This window comes from Bombus huntii, chromosome 7 (assembly GCF_024542735.1).
Source record: "Bombus huntii isolate Logan2020A chromosome 7, iyBomHunt1.1, whole genome shotgun sequence".
In the NCBI taxonomy this organism is placed as follows: domain Eukaryota; kingdom Metazoa; phylum Arthropoda; class Insecta; order Hymenoptera; family Apidae; genus Bombus; species Bombus huntii.
Genome location: NC_066244.1, coordinates 12,644,252 through 12,669,030, shown reverse-complemented (window position 1 = coordinate 12,669,030; position 24,779 = coordinate 12,644,252). Strand labels below are relative to the sequence as shown.

Genomic DNA, 24,779 nt, shown 5'->3' with positions numbered 1-24,779 from the left:
CACCACCTCAGCAGTATACTGCCCTCCCAGACACTCCATCGCCAAAGAAGACTTTGATAACTTCCTGGACACCCTGGGCAATAGATTCATAGTTGGAGGAGACTACAACGCCAAGCACATCCAATGGGGCAGCAGACTGGTTACAGCAAGAGGCAAAAACCTCTTAAACAGCATAATAAACAACAACCTCAACTACCTCACCACATACGAACCCACATACTGGCCCACTGACACCAACAAAATACCCGACCTTCTCGACTTCTTCATAACTAAAAATATCCCATCAAGACACGTCCAGATCAACTCCTCGGCTGATCTCTCCTCTGATCATTCTCCCGTGATAGCAACAATCAGTTCAACAATCATCGAGAATACACCTAATGGCTCCATTCACAACCAACACACCAACTGGCAGCTCTTCAGAGAAGTCTTTACACACTCAACCTCAGCCTTCACCCCACTAAAAACAAAGGAAGATATCGAAGCAGCCACGGAATACTTAAACACGAGCATAATAAACGCAATCCGCCTCTCCACACCGACAAAGCCATCTAGCAGCAAACAAGAATATCCCCAATACATACTAAAAAAAATAGCAGAAAAACGTAGACTAAGAAGAGTATGGCAGACTCATAGATCACCGGAGAACAAACGCAAACTTAACAGCGCAACTAGAAAGCTATCCAGAACCTTAAGAAACTATAAAAACGACTGTTTCCATAAATACCTCGCCAGCTAATCCCCCACAGCCGACGCCAACTACTCACTATGGAAGGCCTCCAGGAAACTCACACGCCCCCCACAAATAATCCCACCTATCCGCCGTCCGCAAGGTGGATGGGCGCGAAGCCCTATAGAAAAAGCCGACCTGTTTGCCAAACACTTGTCAAAAGTATTCAAACCCCATTCCCCCCAAGCCGCCGCGGACGTTACTGAATACCTGCACACCCCCTTCCAAATGTCCCCTCCTATCGAACCCTTCTCCTCTGCAGAGACTATAGAAACAATCAGTCGCCTAAACCCCAAGAAAGCAGCAGGACACGACCTAATAGGCAATAGAGCAATCAAGGAACTTCCCACAAAAGGGATAGCACTCATCACATCGATTTTTAATGCTATCCTTTGCCTGGAACATTATCCTAAGGCTTGGAAAATCTCATTGATTACCCTCATCCCTAAACCCGGTAAACCGATATACGAAACCTGCTCCTATCGTCCAATCAGTCTTTTACCTACCCTGTCCAAACTATTCGAGAAGATGCTCACGAACCGACTCCTTCCAATCCTAGAGAACTTGAAAACACTCCCAGGTCACCAATTCGGCTTCCGAAAACATCATTCTACAGTAGAGCAAATCCACCGCTTAACTCATACGATCAGCCAAACACTCGAAAAGAAAAAATATTGCTCAGCGGTTTTCCTAGACATCCAACAGGCATTCGATAAAGTATGGCATGAAGGGCTACTATACAAACTTAAAAAGATCCTACCCCACCCCTACTACTCCATCCTAAAATCTTACCTAACCAACAGACAATTCATGGTTAAATGCCTAGACGCCACTTCCGCAACATTCCCAATAGAAGCCGGCATACCCCAAGGTAGTGTCCTCGGCCCCCTACTGTACTTCATCTACACTGCCGACCTACCTATATCAAACGATATAACAATAGCGACATTTGCAGACGACACAGCGCTATTAGCTACCCACGCAGACCCGGTAATAGCCTCATCCACTCTCCAGCGAAGTCTCGACTCCATGGAAAAGTGGTTTCACAAATGGGGCTTCAAAGTCAACGAAAAGAAATCCTCACATGTAACCTTCACGCTCCGAAAACAAACCTGCCCCCAGGTCACCATCAACAATGCAACAATTCCTAGCAGCGACACAGTCCGATACCGGGGCATGACCCTGGACAGGAGACTAACGTGGAAGACACACATCTCAGATAAAAGGAAGGGATAAGATAAAAGGGTCTACAAGACCGTAATAAAATCTGTCTGGACCTACGGAATCCAACTATGGGGAACAGCAAGTAACTCCAACATTGAAATACTCCAACGCTTTCAATCGAAAACGCTAAGATCCCTAATTGACGCACCTTGGTATGTAACCAATGAAACAATACACCGCGACCTCAAGATACCCACCGTCAAAGAGGAAATAGCAAAATATAGCGACAGATATAGCAAAAGAATCAACAAACACCGAAACCCCCTAATCACTGGACTACTCGATACGACGGACCAGATTCGCAGGCTGAAGAGGCACTACCCGCTAGACCTAAACGTTAGATTCATTTAGTTATCCAAATTAAGCATATGCACTTACTTATAATACTTATAAATTATACCTATCTATAATAAGTATTAACTTATTGTAAATAAACAGCCATGTCACTGCGCCACGCCAGAAAAATTACTGAAAATTCTCAACGCGAGAATTGATTGTAATTTCAACAAATAAATAAAAAAAAAGTACCTTTGTAATATCGTAGAATAGCTTTGATTGGAGATCGGCTGAAAATAGAAAAACCGTGTACGTCGTGTTTCTGTGGTTCGTTTACATTTAAGAGTGTCTACGTGACTAAGTAGTTGGTAGTTCTTACATAGGTATGAAGGAAACAGTAGACAACGTTAGAAGAAGGACGGTTTCGCTATCCAAGGCGAATCGAAAAGTGTGCGTGTTGCGAGAATCAGAGTTGATCGAGACGTCGAAGCATAGAGTCGTTAGAATTGAGTTGCGAGTGTTGTCGAGTGTTAGAATTGCTAGTGAGAGAGAGAGAGAGAGAGTTACCAAATAGTTGTCAAGTTATTTGTTGTAAATACGAGCGTTGCATGTAGTTTTCCTGTTAATCAAACATCGTTTCTCTGTCTAACTAATATCTGTATTTTCAATCCATTATTAATATATTCCGATACTACACCTTCCATAAATCTCATAGATTTCCTAGTAAAGGTCCTTCAAACCAAACAAACGTCTATTTCCGAAGAATTTCTAAAGACTATTGTCTACCACGGCTGGACAAGGGAAAGTTAGTTTTTCTCACGTACGCTGCAACTTTCCTCCCACTAACCACCTTCTCTCGAGGGCGGTTAAGACCCTTCGTTTAACCAATTAACAACGAAGCCTATTCCCTCACTCTCCTAACTAAAATCGTCACCAACAAATCCGATGGTCCCGTGCGCTAGACACACCCATCCTTAGCTTTCCTCCGAGACAGCATCGTCTCCCAAGACAGTACTGATTTTACATCCTTCGAACGGTCAACATCTTTTTAACCGGGTATACACACCCGTAGATCAGTCACTCACTCATCTCGTACATACGCACCAGCGTAACTGCCTTCGTTATAAGTTGTTGGAATAAACGGTGAAATATAACTTACTCTACTGTGTCATATTCATTTAACCACCTCTGTTATCTTAACCGAAACTGGGGAGCGACTACTTCGCGGCGTCGATTCACCGAATCGTAGCGAGAAGTACGTATCGTAGTTTATGATTTGCAACAGAATCCCTGCATCAACGCATGTTCGCGAAACATACAACTTCACGCACCAAATGTCGATTACAGTCAATCGACACTAATAATCAATAATTTGTCTGCGAGATGCTCCTCTGGAAGTTTTAACTATATATATTCCGGTTTTAACTATATATATTTAACTATATATATTAACTATATATTTTCCCTAGGAACAGTAAGATTTTAACGATACAACTTTATCAAGAGATCTTAATGTCATAAACGGTATCGAAACTTCGTAATTAATATTGTTAAGGAAGAAAATATTGGTAATCTCCTCGAACGACGAGCGCTTGATATTCACAATTAGAACTCGATATCTTAGCTTCTTATAATATCCTAATAAAATGTTATTTATCGATTACAATTGTCCTGTCGTATTTTATTGTGTTTACTTTATAAATGTGAACTTTATTCAAAAAGAGTTCATCGATGATTATCCATTACAGGTTGTTAATAAACCTGAATCATGCACAAAGGAATTGCCGTTAATAACTTAAGATTCTCTGCCCGTCGTACAGGGTATATATAGTAATTATTCTCGACGATCGTAACGTTTAAGTCCAATTCGAGCTTATAGTCCCATGCGAGTTAAACAACGACAATAGTTTGAATTTCTATTTGTTCGTTTGTCGTCTGTTTATACCCGGAGCACCTGCTGTAAACCAATAAAAAATTTATTAGATCTATAAATAACACATATAAAACTTATTAATTTATAATTAATATAAAATAGGAGAGCACGAAACTTCCTATTTTATGGATATGTTAAATCTTTGTAAAAAATACCATATCATTAGTATCATTTTAATCGTTCTAAAGGATTTAGCCGCACAAAGCTGGGACCCTTGGAAGAATCGATATTCACGCGTGACAAATTGAAATTGTACAAAGGTTCCGGTACGAACATCACAAGTGTCGATACCAGGGGCACAGGCACATGTTCTGGGTTTATTATATATTTATAAAGGGCTGACGATTTAGTGGATGGTCCGGGTAAATTTAAATTGTAAATTAACGCATTGCTGGTTTCAAATAAAAGCCTGGATAAGAGCGGATATGGTATGAGAGTCTGTCGTGGAAAGGGGAACAGGCCGCTTTTATTTGTAAAGTTTGAATCTCCTCGATATTGAAGATGTTGAAGCTGCAAATATGTATTTCATTTTAATCCATTCGAGACCGAGATTTAATTGTAAGACTTCTCCCGATGGAAAAATATTTACTGGTCTGGAATCGTGCATCGCTAATTAGTAAAAAAGTTATAAGCAAGAAAGCAATTTTACTACCGGATTGGTATTTCTATTTTATTGGAGATTAATTAACCTGAGTAAACCAACAAAAACTTATCGAAAATCAATCGAAATTAAATCACCTTTTCAAACAGGCTATAAATAGCCAACTAATATTTGCAGTAATAAACTTCACTTTCGAATAAAGTATACGCTCTATAAATTGTAAATTGATAATTTCGTTATTATATCATTTTTCTTAGTCTAAACTGAATTCAGTGAAAAGAGCTTTCAATTGAATTACACACTTCATTAGTTTATGAATTATATTCGTTACCATACGTACAAAAGAAGGTTGACTGGTTTAAAAATTCAAAGGGTAGAACCTCCAAGCTCACGATTGGAAACAGATTCAGTTCAATGGTTTAATTTGCCATTTAATTGAATTCTCTGGCAATTTCAGCGAACTGTGGGCTTTAGAAGTGTCCAGCATTCAAAGGCAAGACCTCCTCCATTTTTCTCTTTCTTTCAGTTCCAACCTCAAGTAATTGACCTGTTAATTCGACGCTATATTTACATGCTCGCAAGGGATTCAGACGACTTCATTGCGTTAAATTCGCAATTTAGCAAACACGAATGTCTCAATCAATTTGTAGTTCGAAACAAATAAAAGATAATCAATTTTTCAAAATAACAATCGATATGTTCAATGCATTTGTCGATGCATTTGATCGTTATGTTCATTTAGCATTTTTATAATAAAAGCGTAGAACACATGTACATACATATAATATTCCATGAAATGATTTATACAGACTATGAGTCTCGTTTTATCATATTATAAAAGAATGAATTTTTCCCAATAAATGTAACTTCATACAAAATCTCGTTTAAAAAATTCAGTTTTTATTCTCATCAAATTAATTTAATATCGGAATATGTCATTTTAGTCGTTATAAAAATTTTATGTCAAAAAGCGTTCACAGATACATATATAAATAAATGTCCAATCCTATGCATTTATTTAAGCTGAAATCTGAACTTAAATATTTATTAACAATATTCTGACGAATATGTAATGAAAGATAAAAGCAGCTTTATTTTTTTTATAGGATGGCTCATGCTTTTTATTCATTTTATGTTTTTCGTTGTCGGCGCGTAACTACCTCTCAGCCGCATGAATGCCAGGTTTCACTACTCAGAAGCGAAGAAGCAAATATACGTTACCTTGCATGGAAAGACGTTAGATACACATAAAAGTAATAACGTAGCTATTTACACATGGGGAATATTTATTTTTGTATGAAATATTTTTGCTTCTGAATTCTCATTATAAATGTACGTCCATTTACGGTTAAGAAAATATTATTAGAGAAATATTAAAACGAGACGCTAAAAGAACATTTTAATAAAGTACAAATGATTATTTGTTCTTTATTAAATTGCACTGCTGTAACTCTAATTTTACTAAATTCAAAATGAATCATTTATAAACTGAACCGGAATATAAAATTTTATTCCGCAAAAATCATAAAGTTAAAAGTTAGGAACGAATAACAAATGAATAACCTAGTTTCATTAAAAGGCACGTGTACGCCAATCCGCGTAATAACTTTGACACTCCAATTATTATAAAATATGTATCCTTAAGGGATTTTTTTGCGCGAATGCAATATACTTTTCATACGTGCAACTGAATAAATGGGACGTGATTTTCAATATTTCTTTCTGTAGAATTTATAACAAAGTAACTTTTTCACAAATGTTTTCGCTAACATTTTTACAACGTAAATGTCTTCTTTTGTAATTAATAATTTCAACATTTCTCTGAACAGTTTCGTTGCGATAGAAAAAATATACAAAGCTTATGACGTGCTTGTTTAAAAATATTTATACGGAACAAGACTTTGAATTTGTCAGACCAATCGTCCTAACGAACGAATAAATTAAACGACTCGTAACAAAAAATTATTCCTGTCCATGTTTCTCTTTGTAAAAGTAATTCAAGGCAAGTTAGATGAATCGCTGTGTACCGTATTCGCGTAGCATGTGCTTTAACGACCAGCGTGCAAGCGTTAACGGTGTGCTTTAGTTTCTCTCTGGTTGTGTTAAGTGTTTAAGTAATGAGCATATACTCACTACGGGCGGTTTGCATGAGATCACCTGGCACCACTTCGGCTTCGAATGATAGCAGATGCAGAGACTGCAAACCGCAGGTCCCGGCACAAGCATAAGACCATGTCGAATGGTTTCTCCTTGAAAGTCAGTACAGTTGTCGTCTATAGCATCTGAAAACGATTCTCAGCTTGAATATCTTTGCCATTCGACGGTCGTACGCGCAGTTACGTTAACCGTTTCAACGCCACTCAGCGTGATCATGTTGTACGCGTAGTGTGGTGAACTGTGTCGCGATGTTTAGTTACGATTGTCAATTCACAACGCGCTCGGTTCCGAACGTAGCTTGTCGCTAGTCATATCAGAGTTTCCTCTCGTAATTACTTTTCTTTCAAATAATCGTAAACCAAATAAAGAAAAAACTAATGTATAAATTACCTCTTGAATTGGAAAACCAATTACAGAACGTCACACAAACAAAAGGTAAAGCACGAATATTTGGCAACCTTTTGACTCTTTAGTGTAACGTTTCTGATATAGCTGATGAAGTGAAGCGTGAACGCGTTGAACGGTATGTTCCGGCAAAAAAAAAGAGCAGTGCAATCGAGTTGATCGGCACTTCTCGTAAATAAATAAACGAAGCGCTATTGCGCTTCATGGTACAATCCGATACGGATTTTTAAAACATCCCTGATACTGAAACGGCTAATAGCGTTACGAAAACGATCGTGCCAGGAAATTTTTGTTCAACGGATCCGTATTGCGGCTGCCACGATGCTTCTACGTAGCATTGATGCTTCATCGATGAAGCACGATTGAAATTGGATATTCGATTTCTTACTGGGGAGAGAGTTTTCATATCGTGTTTACTGTTTCACTTCGCAAGTGTGCTTTACAGTATACGTTAGAACTTGAAATCGAGCTATTTGAGTTAAAGTCGCTTGAAGCTTGAAATGACGTTTAAAGGATATAAGAATAATAGAAGGCTAAAATTCAAAAGTGTATATACGTACATATACATTTCAATAAAAATAGCAGATAATCTCAAGTAAAAAAAGTAGATTCGCGCTAGTAAAATAGTTTCAAAATACTTGTGAAAAGTCAAACGACTTGACTAATTAAAAATGGATGTAAGAGCTTAAAGGACAAAGGCGTATAAGAGTATCAATTAAGTAACAAATTCACAGTGACAAAGAGGTTTCCAGTCGATCGAGTTCAAATAAATCGGCTAATTTGAACGAAACTTTAGATGCACGAGAAGCGACACTCGTCCTCAAGGACTACGAAAGTTCTACTGGGATGAATGAAAACTTTTGTCTGACCCGGTGTGTTTACACAAGATGCGCGAATCTCGAGTACAGCTTGCATTAATTAAAGTAATTGGTTGGTTTGATTGGTTGACCAATCCCTGGGGAAAGATTCTTTACGATTTGGAAACTCAAGAGAATATGGCAGTCACCGATATCAAAAAAAAAAAAAAAAAAAAAAAAAAATTTCAACAAATAAATAAAAAAAAAAATCGATTTAGCCATCTTCCTCTGTATTTGTTGAATTTATTAGCAAGCATTACTTATTACTTCGTATGTTTCTTTTTTCTATCAGATCTAAAAGTTGTTGAGGAAGTAAGGGCTCAGATACCTACATTTTCTCAGAGACGTACAGATTTGTACGACACTGTCTGTAAGAAGGAGTAACTCTACACTAAAACAGAAAATGTTTTTTTATAATATTTCTACTACAATATCCTTTTTTTGTGAATTATTACTAATTTCTTATCATTTGTACTAAATGAATGACTCAATTAAGAAAACCAAAACGTTATAAATAATAATCTGTATATCTTGTGTATCAACATGTAATTGGATATTATAATAATATAGGAATGCTATAATAATATAGGATAATAATATAGGAGAATAATAATATAGAAAAAAATACATGCTTTTAAACACCTTTAATATCGATCACATAAATTGTTATAATTCACAATGATTACGCATACATAAAAGACCCTTTGATAGTAAAATTTACGATCAAAAGGTAATTACGTATCGTTTAACAACATTTAATTTATAACACCTTTTAAACATTTAGACAGATTAACACATAACACTTCTTATATATAAACATCAATTCGAAGTTATCAGCTTGGAGAAATTGGTCGATTAATACCTGTAGATTGTCTGTCTCGATGAAAGACTTAAAGAGAGCAAAAACATGATAATGCCGCTAATATAATATTCCTTCTTTCTTGTATCTGTCTGCCTCTCAGGTCGTTTTACTAATTACAATAAGTAATTTCGACTTCTTTGCGCTCTCTTTTAACGCATTCGAGACCGAAAGAAATTCATATCAGTCAGTAGGCAAGGGTATAATATACATATTTTATATATAACTTATGTAGTAATGTATATATCATGTTAATTTCATATTTTTTTCAATATAGAATTATTATATATATATATATATATATATATATATATATATATATATATATATATATATAACTGTACATAATACATTATAGAATAACATAGTATATAATTTTATATTTTAAAAATATGAAGCATACTATTTAAGATTGTCATCGATTTAAAATCAAAGTATGAAAAGGATACCCTGGAGAGAGTAAAACACAGAATCATTCTAACTAAACATTCAGATCGTACCGACACCTAGGTATCGTCTTACAATTAAATCTCGGTCTCGAATGGATTAAAATGAAATACATACTTGCAGCTTCAACATCTTCAATATCGAGGAGATTCAAACTTTACAAATAAATGTAAATTGCGATGTAAAACAAAGCGATGTAAAAAGGGAAAAGGGAGGAAAGAAGGAACAGGGAAGCAAAGAGAAGAAACGAATTTTTCATTTTCTCGAAAGTGGATCAAGTTTCAGGCTGCTCGCCAAAGAGTCTGTAGCTAACGAGACAAGATTAGACAAACCACGCTTTAAAATTGTCACAGAACTATAATAATCCTCGAAATCAATACGATTCGTCGATCCATCGCCTGATTAAAAAATGAGATAGGATGAAGCTCACTAGTCGGCCTTTCAACTTTCAATAGCGCTTACGGCTCGTATACTCTAGTTTGAATGCTACAATGTAAGCCAAGTCAGCTGTAACTAGCGTTCGCGTGATTGTCGCTATCTATTATTCACGCGTTACACGTTCACCAGACAAACGCGTCTACCGGTTGACATTGTTTTCTGTCCTGAGTTTCAAAGCAATTATGTTGCTTCGTGTAATCAAATCTCGCCAAACTAACGATAAGTTCTTGTTTGATCTTACACAGTTATTAAAACTATACAAGTTAAACCAATCTAGCCTAAACAAGTAATGTCGTTATATATTCTTTTTTAAATCTATATATTGTTTAATAAATCGTGGTTAGGATATAGTAGCTGACAAAAATATTCGGACAAATATATTTGTAGAAACATTTTAGGAGTGTATTATGCATAGTGGCACTATTTAATACTGTACTGTGACTATCATGGTCGTGTTGGTATTATTCGAAACTAATCTGAAAATCTGTATGGAATTTGTAAGATATTTAGTACGAGTACTGTGCATTACTGATATGTACACAACCGAGACGAGATAACGATCCATCGTTCATCGCTACGCGTTGCTAATAGCAACGTATAATGCATATATATCTCGCAGACCATAAAAGTACCCAATGGAACCACGTTTAATATTTGATAATAATGTCCCATTACAGTTTCGTCATTTTCAATTAATTAAACACGACCCTCTCTTTAAAAATTAGAAGACAAAATACGTAATACAAATCTACTCGAAATCTTTTAAACCTTACGGACGACTACTTATGGTCTTTAAAAGCAGCAGGGATTAACAGAATAGTAACTGCGGATTTTTCTCGGACCGCAGCATGCAATATGAAATACGATTATTAAAATGTACACTGGAAATCTCATATCCATAAGATACTCGTGCTTGTAGGACCTTGAAAATGAATTCTTAACTCAAATAGTCGACCGCGATACTCGAGAAATTTTGTGAAGCTGACGTCAATACCAATATGTACCGTCGTTGTGCTATTATTTCGTGATAAACCGTATTGATTGCACTTCCATTTCACGGAATTAATTTTTCGTGTGCGTGTGCAACTATAATTCATCGTAAAAGTCATTGATTTGTAGGCACCGAATTATCAGAAATCAATCACGTAAATCTTAAGAATCTTCTACTTGTACGCTTGATGGTTAACTAAGAGATGCCACTCAACGATGCTCATTTTTACGAAAATTTCGCAATGCTCCAACAGTGATACTTCACGCTCGCGCTATCATACGTTAACAGTATGTCGTACCTCTCTGTATATGATATATACGCACTCGAGAGAGAGACTGACACATCGTTACTCTTTTTTCGGGAATCAATCTCTTCTTTGCCATATTCTAGCCACGGATGCTCCGTATTTTCCTACGAATGGAATTCCCTTCGTTGCCACGTTCCCGGAATCGAGCAAATATCTTAGGACGCAACTAATCAGAATATTCTAAGTTATGATTTACCATTATCAGATTTTTTACGTCAGAGGAAATGCCTGTGTCGTTGTCTAACTTAATAGTTACCATTCCATAATCACTCAAAGGAACAATGTTAAGATCGTATAAACCACGATATTCTATCTTACACAAAATTCAGGTCCTTTTATTCCAATCACATGACCATGATAATGTGACATCAATCGCATCTCAACCTACAACAGAGATAAGACATCGAGCTCCGACGTTCGAACACTTTTCCACATCATAACCTACACCAAGCCCCTCAGCATCCTCAAACCAAAAGGCATATAAGCCGAGACTTCAGCCAGCTCGGGCAGTTCTTGTTCTAGTTTCTGTTCTTGTGCAGCCCCTTTCTCTCCGGTTCAGTGTCATTCTGTTCTTGTAAGTGCTAAATTTATAATAAAGTTCGATAAAAGAAAATTAATAGTTGGGTTACGACTCAGCCTTCTTTTCTCTTACAATCCAAGTGTCAATTTTACGTTACAATAATCTTCAATGTAGCTCCTCAATATATAATATTCCAAAATTTATTGGATGTATAGGATGTACGAACCATGAAATTCTAACGCGAGCAATTGAACGCGCAAATAGAGGTCCTCTAGCATCCAGCACGTAATTCCTGTTATTTGTCACCGAGATTCAACAGTTCGATTCATCACGATGCTGCGTACGTGAAAAATATGGAAAAACGAAGAAAACATCAGGCCAGAAACATTACAGTGTGCATTTCTTTCTTTTGTTTTTTCCTTTGAAACATATATGGCGTTAACGATATGTAAACAGGAATTCACTAACTGCCGATATTCTGTTTCATACTCTTCTAATTTTGTTTATATCAGATTCTCTATTATGATTAGACCGTGCATGTTTATATAAATTCGTAGCTTTATTTAACACTATTACAGAAATACAATTATGGAAATTGAACTTGAATAAAACTTTCTTTCATTCAATACAATTAAGTATCATAACTCATTTATTACGTTAATCCTTAACAATATAAAAAAAACCTTATTTCCAATATCTTTGCACATTATATTCGATGCAATCTGTGTATTTCTACACTTTACATTTACTATAAATGTACAATCTATTTATAACTCATCACAATGGTTTAGTTTAAATTACACGTTCGTAGAATACACGACTTACACTTGTCACCAGAGGGCCATCGATATCAACATAGGGCTAGGCGATATTAATGCTTTCTCACTAGTGGTCACATTGATACTGTTTGTTTCGATAAATATAACTTCCAACACAAGTTTTTCTATCCCAGTGTCTAAGGCAAAGGTCTGCTAGGTCATAGCCTTACTGAAGAGTCCGAACTAGCAGATCTCGGACGAAAAACACTATTTCTCTCTTCTCCATCTCCTTTATTTGACTACCCTACTCGTCCGTCTTCCCTCTTGCAGTGCGTAAGGCAAGATGGAGTGACAGAAAGGGAAGAGGATGATTGTAGCGCCGGAAAATTGCCCATGGGAGTGTGACATCAATCACATCTCAACCTAAATCAGTGATAATACATCGACCTCCGACCTTCGGACACTTTTGGACACTTTTGGACACATCACCACCTTATCATCATAGCATACACCAAGGCTGTGACGCACCTCAGTCCACATCAGAGATAGGATATGGACCCCCGACCTTCGGACACTTTTCTACATCATAACCTACACCTAACTAACTCAACATCCTAAAACCAAAACGTATATAAACCGAGACTTCACCCAGCTCGGGCAGTTCTTGTTCCTCTTCTAGTTGCTGTACTCATACAACCCCTATTCTCCGGTTCGATGTTATTTTGTTTATACCCGCAAGAGAGGGTAGGAGATCCGACCGGCCTTGGATACAGTGTCCGGCCGTGGGAGGGAGGAATCCGTCTTCAATGTCTCTGCCATGTACATAGCTTTGTTTCCCCCTCCTTCCATTGTGTCTAAGGCATGAGCCTGCTAGGTAAGCCTTACTGATGAGTCCACTAGCAGGCTCTGGACGAAACACACTTTTTTTCTTCTTTTTCTCCGTCTTCCTTCATATATCCGTGATAATTGTAGGCTGCTGGCTGTAGATGTCGCTTGCCGGGGGTGAAGTACTGCTGTATTTTCTTCTTATTTAGATGTCGTGGAAGAAAATTCGGACTTTGGAAAAGTACGAGGCGCCGGGATTTGAACCCGGGATCCGAACGTTTGTACTCTATGGCGCTAACCACTGCGCTGCCGTCGTCCGACACTAGTTGGTTTCGAGTGGTGAGATTTGCGTTCTCGTGTGCCGCCACGAGAGGAAATCTCAGTGTGGGTGTGCTTTCTGAACGAAGAACGCGGATTCGTTGTTCACACTTTTCGTTAGGAAAGTGAGGGTGCCCATTGATTATAGCCAACGTTAATGAATGAAGATAGGAGGAGGAAGCCTCCTACCAACGTGGCTCGTGGGTGACATTGTTTATTGGAAAAATAACTACCCGCTTTCTCCGTTATTTGTAAGAGTGCGCAATAAACCTAAGCATTGTTCTAAGGACCATCCATAAACCGAAAACACTTACAGGGTTAGAGATTCCTTCAAGCTATTAAGATTACGTCAAAGGATTCAGTTTATAGGATATAGTATGTAGTAGATCAGTATATAGTATAAAGTTTCAGACGGCGCACGGACCATCGTACGCGCCGTAACAGAGAGAGTTATAAGAATATACATAAAATGTAATTAAACATCGCAAAAGTAACTTAATTAGAAATGACTAGAATGTATGATGTATAATATAATGAATTCAAATTGTCTAAAAAATATTACAAATTTATAGAGATTTTACTATAAAATGTTTTTAACAGAAGCTGATACAGTTATATAGCATTTTCAAGCATTTACGAAGATTAATGTATGAATTTGAAATTAGCAATATTGAAGCGCGGTACTCGGAAAGACGAATGTACATGGATAATTGTATGCACTAATCGACGATACGGTTATAATTGCATGCTTGATAGAAAAATATCATGGTAAAATTGATATGATTTCATGGAAACGCGTCTAACTTGGTATCTCGAAAGTATCTTAAGCAAACTAATTAGCGTGCCTGTTATGTCTTTTAAAATGTAAATTAACATGTAACAAAGAAACCTTCATCAATTTGATTCGCTTCAAACTGCGCAAATAAGTAGTATAAATAATATTTGTGATAGATTGGCATCAATTCCATGTTTCCTTTAATATTTGCCTTTAAAAAGTCCAATTCGTTTCACGATTATACAAATTACTAAAAAAATGTCTATATTAGTAATTTATTTATTTTGCATTAATCGTGACATGTTAGTTGCATTATGTTATATGTAAACTACCACAAAGGAGAAATGATAATCTTTCCAATCTCTAGATTACTGGTTACTAAACATAAATATCCTATAAAATTTAATATATTTCTTTAATTTTTAATACATACATGAGTTAGTAGTTCTAAATTATGAATCATCCTACCTGTGATATTACACTTTTCCTTATAATATCATCACTCAAGTGAACAACATTAAGATCATGTAAACCATGTCATCCTATCTTACTGTGAAGATACTTAGTTATGTTATCTAACATTATAAAAATATCATCAAATTCAAGTCCTTTTATTCACATCACATGGCCACGATGATCTGGTTCTTCGTTATATAATGTTCTAAAATTTGTTGTATATATAGGATGTACAAACCGTGATATCAAGGTATCAGTTCTTCCTTCCCAAGGGACAGTTTCATTAAAATTCTGATAGAATTAAAAATTAATTATTAATATTCTAACAATCATATATGTTAAATACATTATAGTCAACGATATATACCTGAGCGAATGTAGGGGTGATTCCTTGATAATTATAAATGTCATCAGCCCACATCATTGTGCCACTTCTTTGTACTCCAGCCTCTAGATTAACAGCCAAAACAAACATACAAAATTTTATAGAAGCTGTACAAAATATAGTATATATGCGCAATATTGAAGCGTTCAAGGGGATATAAAGGTAATGTACATCACATACACGTGTACTCTCATGCAACAAAATACAATTAGATTTAATAGTATAAGCTCTTTTATTCATCATAATAGATTGGAAATGTAAGTGTCTTACGAGGGTGAGTAAAAAGTTACCCGCTCTGTCGGTGTAGAATTTATTTTAAGCAATTGTCAAAAAAGACATACATCATTTTTTGATGTATCACTTTATTTAATCACTCAATTTCTGTATACACTTTGTCCATTTGCTGAAGGACCTTCGTATTTTCTCATTAAAAAATGTTTTGGGCTGAGCTGCGAACCACGAATGCATCGTCGTCTTCACCTTTTCATCAGCTTTTTCGGCATCCATCTCGCACAAACTTTTTAAACCCCAAATCTGTCGTGCATTATTGCATAAGCAGAGCCGTGGCTGATTTGCAAATGATTTGCCACATTATCCAGTATCACTCGTCTATTCCATAGAGCATAAGTTCATGAGCACGTTCAATGTTGTCATCGTGGATGTGGACGGGCGACCAGCTGTTTTTTCATAACACTTGTGCGATCTTCTTTGAACTTTTGTGCCCATTCAAACACACTTCGTGACAAAACACTTTCTCCATAATGTGCATTAAATCTTTGATAAATATAGGCATCAAACATAGCCTCCGACCACAAGAAACGAATCACAGCATCCTGCACTGTTTTCCTGCAAATCACCATTGCAAAGCGCCATTACTCGCGCAACGGTCACAAACGAATTGACGTAACACAATGAAACCTACGCAGCAGCACTGAACAGATATTGACGTCATACGAAGAGTGCAGATGGGTGAATATGGTCGACAAAAGTTTTAACTATCTGGAGTGCGGATAAATTTTTACTGAGAGTCGTATAGGAATCTGTAATCTGTAAGTATACCTTTGGCTGAATGGAAATTTCTCTTACATATAGTCAAAAATGCAGAAACAGTGTATTGAATTGGAAAGTGATAAAAAATAAGTGAAGTTTCGAGGTTGCATGTGATTGCATGAGTACACAGGACGTTTTTAGCGAATAAAAAATAATTTTGAAAGACACGAGACTTATCTTGTATTTTATGCACTCTCTGTGTCCGAATTTCCAGAAGCTCTCTATCTTATGAAGTGTTTTAGATTAGCCGGAAAATTTTGTATGTACATACAAGAAGTATACGATCTAAGTGGAATATTTAATTATTCTCTTGATACTGTGGCGGCACTTGACAGTAAACTTCCCAACAGTTTACGTCGCGTGACGCACGACACAAAGACCCTATACCTGCGGACAAGATAATTGCCAGATGTCGATACATTCGTACCGAATATTTCCAGCTAGCCTAAGGACCGCTATAAATCTTAGTATTTATTTTAGCTAAGGTCCTCCAAAGAGACAAACAGTCTTTGTTTATCAGTCTCGAAGTCGACCACCTACCACGGGGACGCACGAGAAATCTGCTATCTCTCTCGTAGGATGCTGCCCGCTGGCAACACCCTCCCAAGGACAGCTAGCATCCTTTTCCAACGACCAACACGAATTAGCCAATAAACATTAACGTACATTTCCCTCACTTTCCGAAGCAAAGCTTTTCTCAACGAATCCGGTGCCTTCGCATCCCTAGACACATCCCAACGAGTCTTCCTCCGCAGCAGCATCGCGACAAAAAGTCAGTCTATTGCCGCGAGTCGACATATCACGATCGTTATACTTACACGGTTCGAGCCCCCCTTCTCCCACCTAGCATTCTTTTCCAACGACCAACACGAATTAGCCAATAAACATTAACGTACATTTCCCTCACTTTCCGAACCAAAGCTTTTCTCAACGAATCCGATGCCTTCGCATCCCTAGACACATCCCAACGAGTCTTCCTCCGCAGCAGCATCGCGACAAAAAGTCAGTCTACTACCGCGAGTCGACATATCACGATCGTTATACTTACACGGTTCGAGCCCCCCTTCTCCCACCTAGCATTCTTTTCCAACGACCAACACGAATTAGCCAATAAACATTAACGTACATTTCCCTCACTTTCCGAACCAAAGTTTTTCTCAACGAATCCGATGCCTTCGCATCCCTAGACACATCCCAACGAGTCTTCCTCCGCAGCAGCATCGCGACAAGAAGTCAGTCTATTACCGCGAGTCGACATATCACGATCGTTATACTTACACGGTTCGAGCCGAATAATTATCTAAGCTCTCGACATCTCGTGCAATCATTGTCCGCACTCGCAGCGTATCTCGAATCGTAGCTATCAAAGCTCTATCTTATAGCCGCGCATTCGCGAACCGAATACAATCGCGAATCCTGTATCAAGTGTACTCATTGACATTATAGTGAATAAACATTTATCGTTCAATAAATCTGAGTTTTCCTTCCGATCCTATCACGACATATCCCCTCAAAGTGGTGACCCCGACGTGGTTATCAGTAAAAGAGGTGACCGTGATAGTACTCGTGAAACGTAACACCGTGAATCTAAATCAGTTCGAAATGACCACTAACGCCCATTCCAAACGTACGACGGCCGGCGGGGACAAGGATAAACGCTCGATAAACGCTCCTTTCCACGTGCCACCGTTCTGGCCTGACGATGTTGACTTGTGGTTCAAGATGTTGGAATTGCAGTTCAAAACTTTCCGGATCACGAGTGACCAAGTAAAATACCAGGCCGTCGTTGCGAATCTCGACAGGTCGCACATGAGATTAATTCGAGACGTATTGGACGCCTCACCGGCGACCGGGCGTTACACGTACGTCAAAAAGGAGCTGATGAAGAGATTGGGAGAGTCGGGCGCCAAGAGACTCCGACATGTAATCGAAAACGAACAAATGGGGGACAGGAAGCCCTCTCAGTTTTACCGTGTTCTAAGAAGCCTAGCCGCCAATTCGTTAACAGACGATGTCATCCTCATCGTCTGGAAAAGTCGACTTCCGTCGCGCGTACGGAGCTGCCTAGCCTCTGTACAGAACAAAGACCCGGAAACCCTCATACAAATAGCCGATATCATTTACGAAGCCACCTCTGAATCAGGGCAGATCGTCGCGGCCAGCGCAGGCCGACTACCTACTATAACCCACCCACCTTTCCAGAACAGCGGATTAGGCGACGCTATGGCAGCCGTCGTCAACTCGGTCACCGAGCTGTTAGCGCGAATCGACGCCTTTGTGAGCGAGATACGAGCGCTAGTAGCCGAACAAAGAAACAATGAACACCGCAGGGCACGAGCGCAATCACGCTCGCGTACACAATTCCGCCGCCGTTCGCGCTCTCGCGATCCGCCGCGGCAAGACGGACTGCGTTACTATCACGCACAGTTCCGAAAAAGCGGGAGAAAGTCCACACTCCCTTACTCGCGGAATTCGAGAAACGGGACCAGCCGTCCGTAAAAGCGGCAAACGACGACGGTTTGACATCTCGCCGCATATTCGTAACGGACAAGAACTCGCAGATCTCCTACCTGATCAGTCTCACGGTAGACGCGTCCGACTACGCAATAGGGGCAGTATTACAACAACGCGCGAATAACGAATTACAACCGCTAGGATTCGCAACGAAATCTTTGACCCCCGCTCAGTAAAAATATAGCGCGTATGATCGCGAACTACTCGCAATATACACCGCAGTCAAACATTTTCGACACGCCTTAGAAGGCAGAAACTTTACAATATATACCGACCTATATATATATATATAAACCTCTCACCTTCGCGTTCAAACAAAAATTAGAAAAATGTTCGCCGCGACAATTCCGACATTTAGACTATATAGGACAATTCACCACCGACATTCGAAACATAAAGGGCCTAGACAACAACGCAGCCGACGCTCTGTCACGCATCGACGCGATAGGGAAGTCGGTGGATCACCAAACTCTCGCCGTCGCGCAAGAAAACGACAACGAACTCCGCGACATCGTAAATTCCAACACAACCGCGTTACGATTAAAGAAGATACGCTTTCCTGAACACGACGCGGAAATATATTGCGACGTATCAAACAACATTGTAAGGCCGTACGTGCCGAAATCCTTGCGACGCGATGTATTTAATTCGCTCCACCGACTTTCCCATCCAGGGATACGCGCAACGCAAAAACTGGTGACGTCGCGTTTCATTTGGCCATCCATAAATAAAGATTGCCGGACTTGGGCACGACAATGTATCCCGTGTTAACGATGCAAAGTCACCAGGCACGTATCCTCGCCCGTCGGAACATTCGGAGAATTAGCAGGCCGTTTCGAACACGTACACATAGACATTATCGCGATGCCATTTTCACAGGGCTACCGATATTGTCCAACGTGTATTGACCGCTTTTCGCGTTCGCCCGAAGCCATTCCCATCGCCGACATGGAGGCAACAACCGTCGCTTCAGCCCTCCTCTCCACATGGATAGCTCGGTTCGGCGTACCTTTAAAAATAACGACCGATCAAGGACGCCAGTTCGAATCAAACCTCCTCAATGAACTGTGCCGGTTGCTTGGCATCAAGCATTTACGCACAACAGCCTATCACCCCGCGTCCAACGGGATCGTAGAACGCCTACACCGACAACTAAAGGCAGCAATAAAATGTCACAATACGAGCAATTGGGTAGAAATCCTACCAATTGTTTTATTAGGCATAAGAACCGCTTTCAAGGAGGACCTGAACGCGACGGCAGCCGAAATGGTTTACGGTACCGGCATACGATTACCGACTGAGTTCTTCGCACCAACGATGCAACAGGCCAATACGGAATTCGCGAACCGTTTAAAAGAGCAAATAGAGAAAATCAGGCCTCACCCGATTACGCGACACGGCGAGAAGAAAACCTTCGTGTTCCGCGAGCTCGAAACAGCACCATATGTAAATACAAATGTACGCCACGACGCGAGCGGAGGTCCTTTACAACCACCGTACGACGGACCTTACCAGGTTATACAGCGTGGAAAAAAGACTTTTACCATCAAAATAAATAATAAAAATGTAATAGTCTCCCTAGATCGGTTGAAACCCGCTTTTACTGTATCTGACGACATCGAACAACAACAATTAAAAACTAGCGCAGGAACCCACGACATGTTTATACCGGTTAAAACCACAACTACGCAAAACACCGAGCGGGCACAGCAACGCGAAGACGACTCAAGAAGTCGGTATACCACGCGCTCGGGCAGGAGAATTCGCTTTCCTGATTATTTCCAGGCAGGTTTTAAATAAGTAGCACGTAAGATCTATCAAAAAATGTATAAAACGTTATCACTGGTAAGGGGGTACTGTGGCGGCACTTGACAGTAAACTTCCCAACAGTTTACGTCGCGTGACGCACGACACAAAGACCCTATACCTGCGGACAAGATGATTGCCAAATGTCGATACATTCGTACCGAATATTTCCAGCTAGCCTAAGGACCGCTATACATATGTAGTATCTAAATAGTCTAGAGTAAGGACAAGAAAGGATGTTCTATTTGAAGTGAAGTTTAGTTTTATTTTAACAAGCAATACCCAAAAACTGACTACAAATTATACTTATCTATAACAAGTATTAACTTATTATAAATAATTAGCCATGTTACTGCGCCACGCAAGAAAAATTACTGAAAATTCTCAACGCGAGAATTCATTGTAATTTTAATAAATAATAATAAAAAAAAAATATTTTCCTACGTCTAACACTCGGCTTACAACGTCTATCTTCCCAGGTCAAAAAATACTGAGCCTCAACACTCCATTACTCATTTGGCTTTGACATCACCAAGGCATACCCTCTTACTTACACACACACACTCTCTCTCTCTCTCTCTCTCTCTCTCTTTCTCTCTTCCCCAGCACTCTTACGATTCTTAGTCTATATCTTAAATTTACAACTTATACTATCCCGAGAAAACTCAAACTTAAATATATGATAGACCAAGCGTATACCCCCCCTTTTTTTGATATTACACATATAGTCAAAAATGCAGAAACAGTGTATTGAATTGGAAAGTGATAAAAAATAAGCGAAGTTTCGATGTTGCACGTGATTGCATGTGCATACAGGACATTTTTAGCGAATAAAAAATAGTTTTTGAAGACTCGAGATTTATCTTGTATTTTATGAACTTTCTGTGTCCCAACCTCTAGAAGCTCTCTATCTTATGAAGCGTTTTAGATTAGCCGGAAAATTTTGTATTTACATACAAGAAGTATACGTTTTAAATGGAATATTTAATCAGGCTCTTGATACATCAGAAAGAAAATTTATAGAAACCTTCAGAGAGTTGGTTTATTATTATCAAAATTAGTATAAATATGATTAATGGAAATTTATTTAATGGTCGTTTATAATCTTTACGTATCTAAGTGGTACAAGTATAACGTACGTAAAAAATTAGTGTAGTTTCGATGTTACATTTCATGCATTTTAAGACTATAATTCTTGACGTAAAAAACAATATAAATTTGAGCTGTCTCTTATCTCCACAATAAGAAAATCCAACTTTACCTTTCGTACACGAAAAATGACATTTATGGAACAGTAATAATCGTATTATTGCAACGCTGGGAGAATGAAGTTGTCGAGGTACGAAGTGATCCTAGTGTAAACACCAGGATATCCAGCTACAGCACACGCATGACCATAAGACACAGCACCTATTAGATAGAAGGTTAATTGCTGTCGTATCATCAGTGGTCCGTCGCTGTCACCCTTAAACGATCGTTAAATTTTTAATCAAAGATACTGAAATATATCAATCGAATTATATTGAAATAATTATGCTATAACTAAGATTAGAAGGAAATTAGATTAAATACCATAACTATTTAACTATTAAATAACTATTAAATATTAAACTAAACTATTAAATTGTGTTTATCCATTATTTTTAAAGTTTAAGACGTCGATTTGATGTTGATTCGAATTAATGCGTCTTCAGACACCGTATAATTTGTTGTTAATCTGTTACTTAATTACCGTACAAGCATCCTTTCCACCCTGAGCATACCCGGCGCATATTACACCATCAGTGATAGGTGCATTAGGAAATTTGGAATAAGCTGTCTTACATTCGGCGTTGCTAACCACTGGCACTTATACTTCCATTAATACATCACTTCGTGATCCTCCTACGAAGAAAATGAGAAAGACATTTAAGACTGGAACTGTTTAATTTTATTGTAAAATTGTTATCACTTACTATATCTTAATGCTCTCCATCCAGCAACAAGGGGGTTATAGCCCACGAAGTTTTTATTTCGTAGGGACTCCTCAATGGGGAGACAAATGGGATGTATGTACTCTGAAAAATAAGAAAACAAATGAAAGTGAAGGAAATGAATGACGAAAAGTATAAGAAAGAATAGTACATGTTTTATGATACAATATGTGTGTACGGTAAGAAATTTTAGGAAACGATTCTCCATTAATACTCAATAGCATATACTCAACAATATTTGAGGACTTACTCGAAAATGGCACCTCCTCCACCAATCTAAGAATGGCAATATCATGATTGTGTATATTGGGAGTATAATCAGGGTGTATTAGTTTAGATTCGAATCCCATTTGAATAGGATGCGCTCCGTCGTCATTCTCGTTTAGGTTTAAGTCTCCGATACGAACCACGTACAAGTCACTGCGTATTGCACAATGTGCTGCGGTCAAAACATGCCTAGCCGATATCAGGGAACCTCCGCATTTCCATTCTGGTTCAGTATATCTGGGTTTTGGGGATTACGAAAAGCTAATGCAGCGATCCACGGCCAAGCACCTAAAACGCAATAGACATAGTTGTGAACATACATCATTTTCTCTCGCGTAAGTACCTTTAAAGTTCATTCTTCGCAGTAAATCGCTTATTATTAATCGGAAAGGAACAGATAAAACGTACCAAGCTTAGCTGGTTTACCACCAACCACCCTGGGATGCTCGCCGTTGCTGAAACCACAATATGGTGGACGCAAGGTCACGTACTTATACACAGTTTCTATTAAAATCCCTCTCTTCTCCTTGTTTGGATCGTTTGGACAACAAATGATCGGATCATGGCCCTCATATCTGCATAGTGATTGCCTCAAAAAATCGGTAGCTGTATGACCCTGTGTCTGCAGTATTTTTTGCAGAGGGTTACATGTTTTAATGTTGAGACAGTTGCCTGTTTGATTGTTCGGTGTTGTACATTCTAGATCAAACAATTTTAAAATTGTTATTTATTGTATATACATTTATACAGTTCGAAGATACGTAAGAACGCGACATCGATTACTCAACTTTCGAAATAAAAAGCCGATCAAGTCTACCGGATTGCCCAACAGACAACTTTCGACGTGAAAATATAAAGTTTTAATTGATTAGATATTGTGTTAGCCATACTTGAAAGGAAAGGACTACCTTCAACCTCATTTTTTAAATAAACACTTTCTCAGTTTTGCGGTAAATAAATTCTTAGGAATTCAGGACAATTTTTAGTGAATCATTTTATGCAATTAGGAAAATTCTCAGCGACAGTATGTAACACAGTTAGGTAAAAGTGATTCAAGTGCAGTACTGACATTAAACTAGAAATCTATAAAGTTGTCATTGGAAATTCCGAGAATATCTTTGCACCTTTATCTTAGGCATTACGCCAATAGTTTTCATTGACGTGATGCAATGTTTATCACGTTCATTTTGTACGTAAAACGGGTCGTTGGAATATTCGCGAAGTTAACGAATCTTTTTCTGGAAACTAAACCGGGGAAGTAGACGTGAATAATCAAGTTCAGTTTTGCCACTAACTTCGTCGCCATCTCGAAAATAAAAAATTATAAAAATCGTTTGTATTTTATGTGGTATTGCGTAGCTTCTTTCTTTTCGGTGCTAATTAACAAACGCGTAAAATTTCGAAATAGCTCGAAGGTTCCGTGACGAGGTCGTATTAGAATCTGAAGTGCATGGAAAAAGACAACTTAAAGTGCAAACCTTCGCCAGACACCATGTGAACTAATGGATGCAGGAGAGTAATTAACACCAAACATGCAAACAACACTTTGCGATCCATCATTTTTCTGAAATAAAAAAGTGACGAATTGAAAAGACGCAGGACTGATAACGATGAATGAATCTAATAAAAGAAACTTGGTTCACACTATGATTCAACGTTTTGCAACAAAGAGCGAAAAACTGTGGCGATTTAGAAAGACTGACAACAATAAAGGAAACCGAGTTCGTATTATAAATTGAATTTGCATTAGACAGGAAGCACGATCATGTGAAATAGATCGTAGGAATGACAAATATCATCGACATACGTTTCTGTGTAATTTCATGTTTGAAGATTGTTTAGTATAACACTAGAACGATCAAACTCGTCGCAGTGACAAGCTTCAAAATTTTCATTTGTGCAAATCG

The 24,779-nt window shown here is 38.3% G+C and overlaps 1 protein-coding gene and 1 pseudogene across 7 annotated transcripts in view; both read right to left on the bottom strand.

The window, feature by feature from the left end:
• The window catches only part of LOC126867333 (venom protease-like), a 138,718-nt gene that overhangs the window by 27,255 nt on the left and 86,684 nt on the right, over positions 1–24,779 (bottom strand). The window contains exon 1 of one of the 7 annotated variants that reach the window (XM_050621734.1): positions 23,216–23,311. The exons of 5 other annotated variants lie outside the window; for them this stretch is intronic. The gene's annotated coding sequence lies outside the window, so the exon portion shown is untranslated. Of the gene's footprint in view, positions 1–23,215; positions 23,312–24,779 lie in introns of those variants that run through there. One more of the 7 variants, XM_050621736.1, reaches the window with a different exon arrangement.
• LOC126867366 (venom serine protease Bi-VSP-like) overlaps positions 21,818–24,779 on the bottom strand; it is a 45,333-nt pseudogene continuing 42,371 nt past the window's right edge.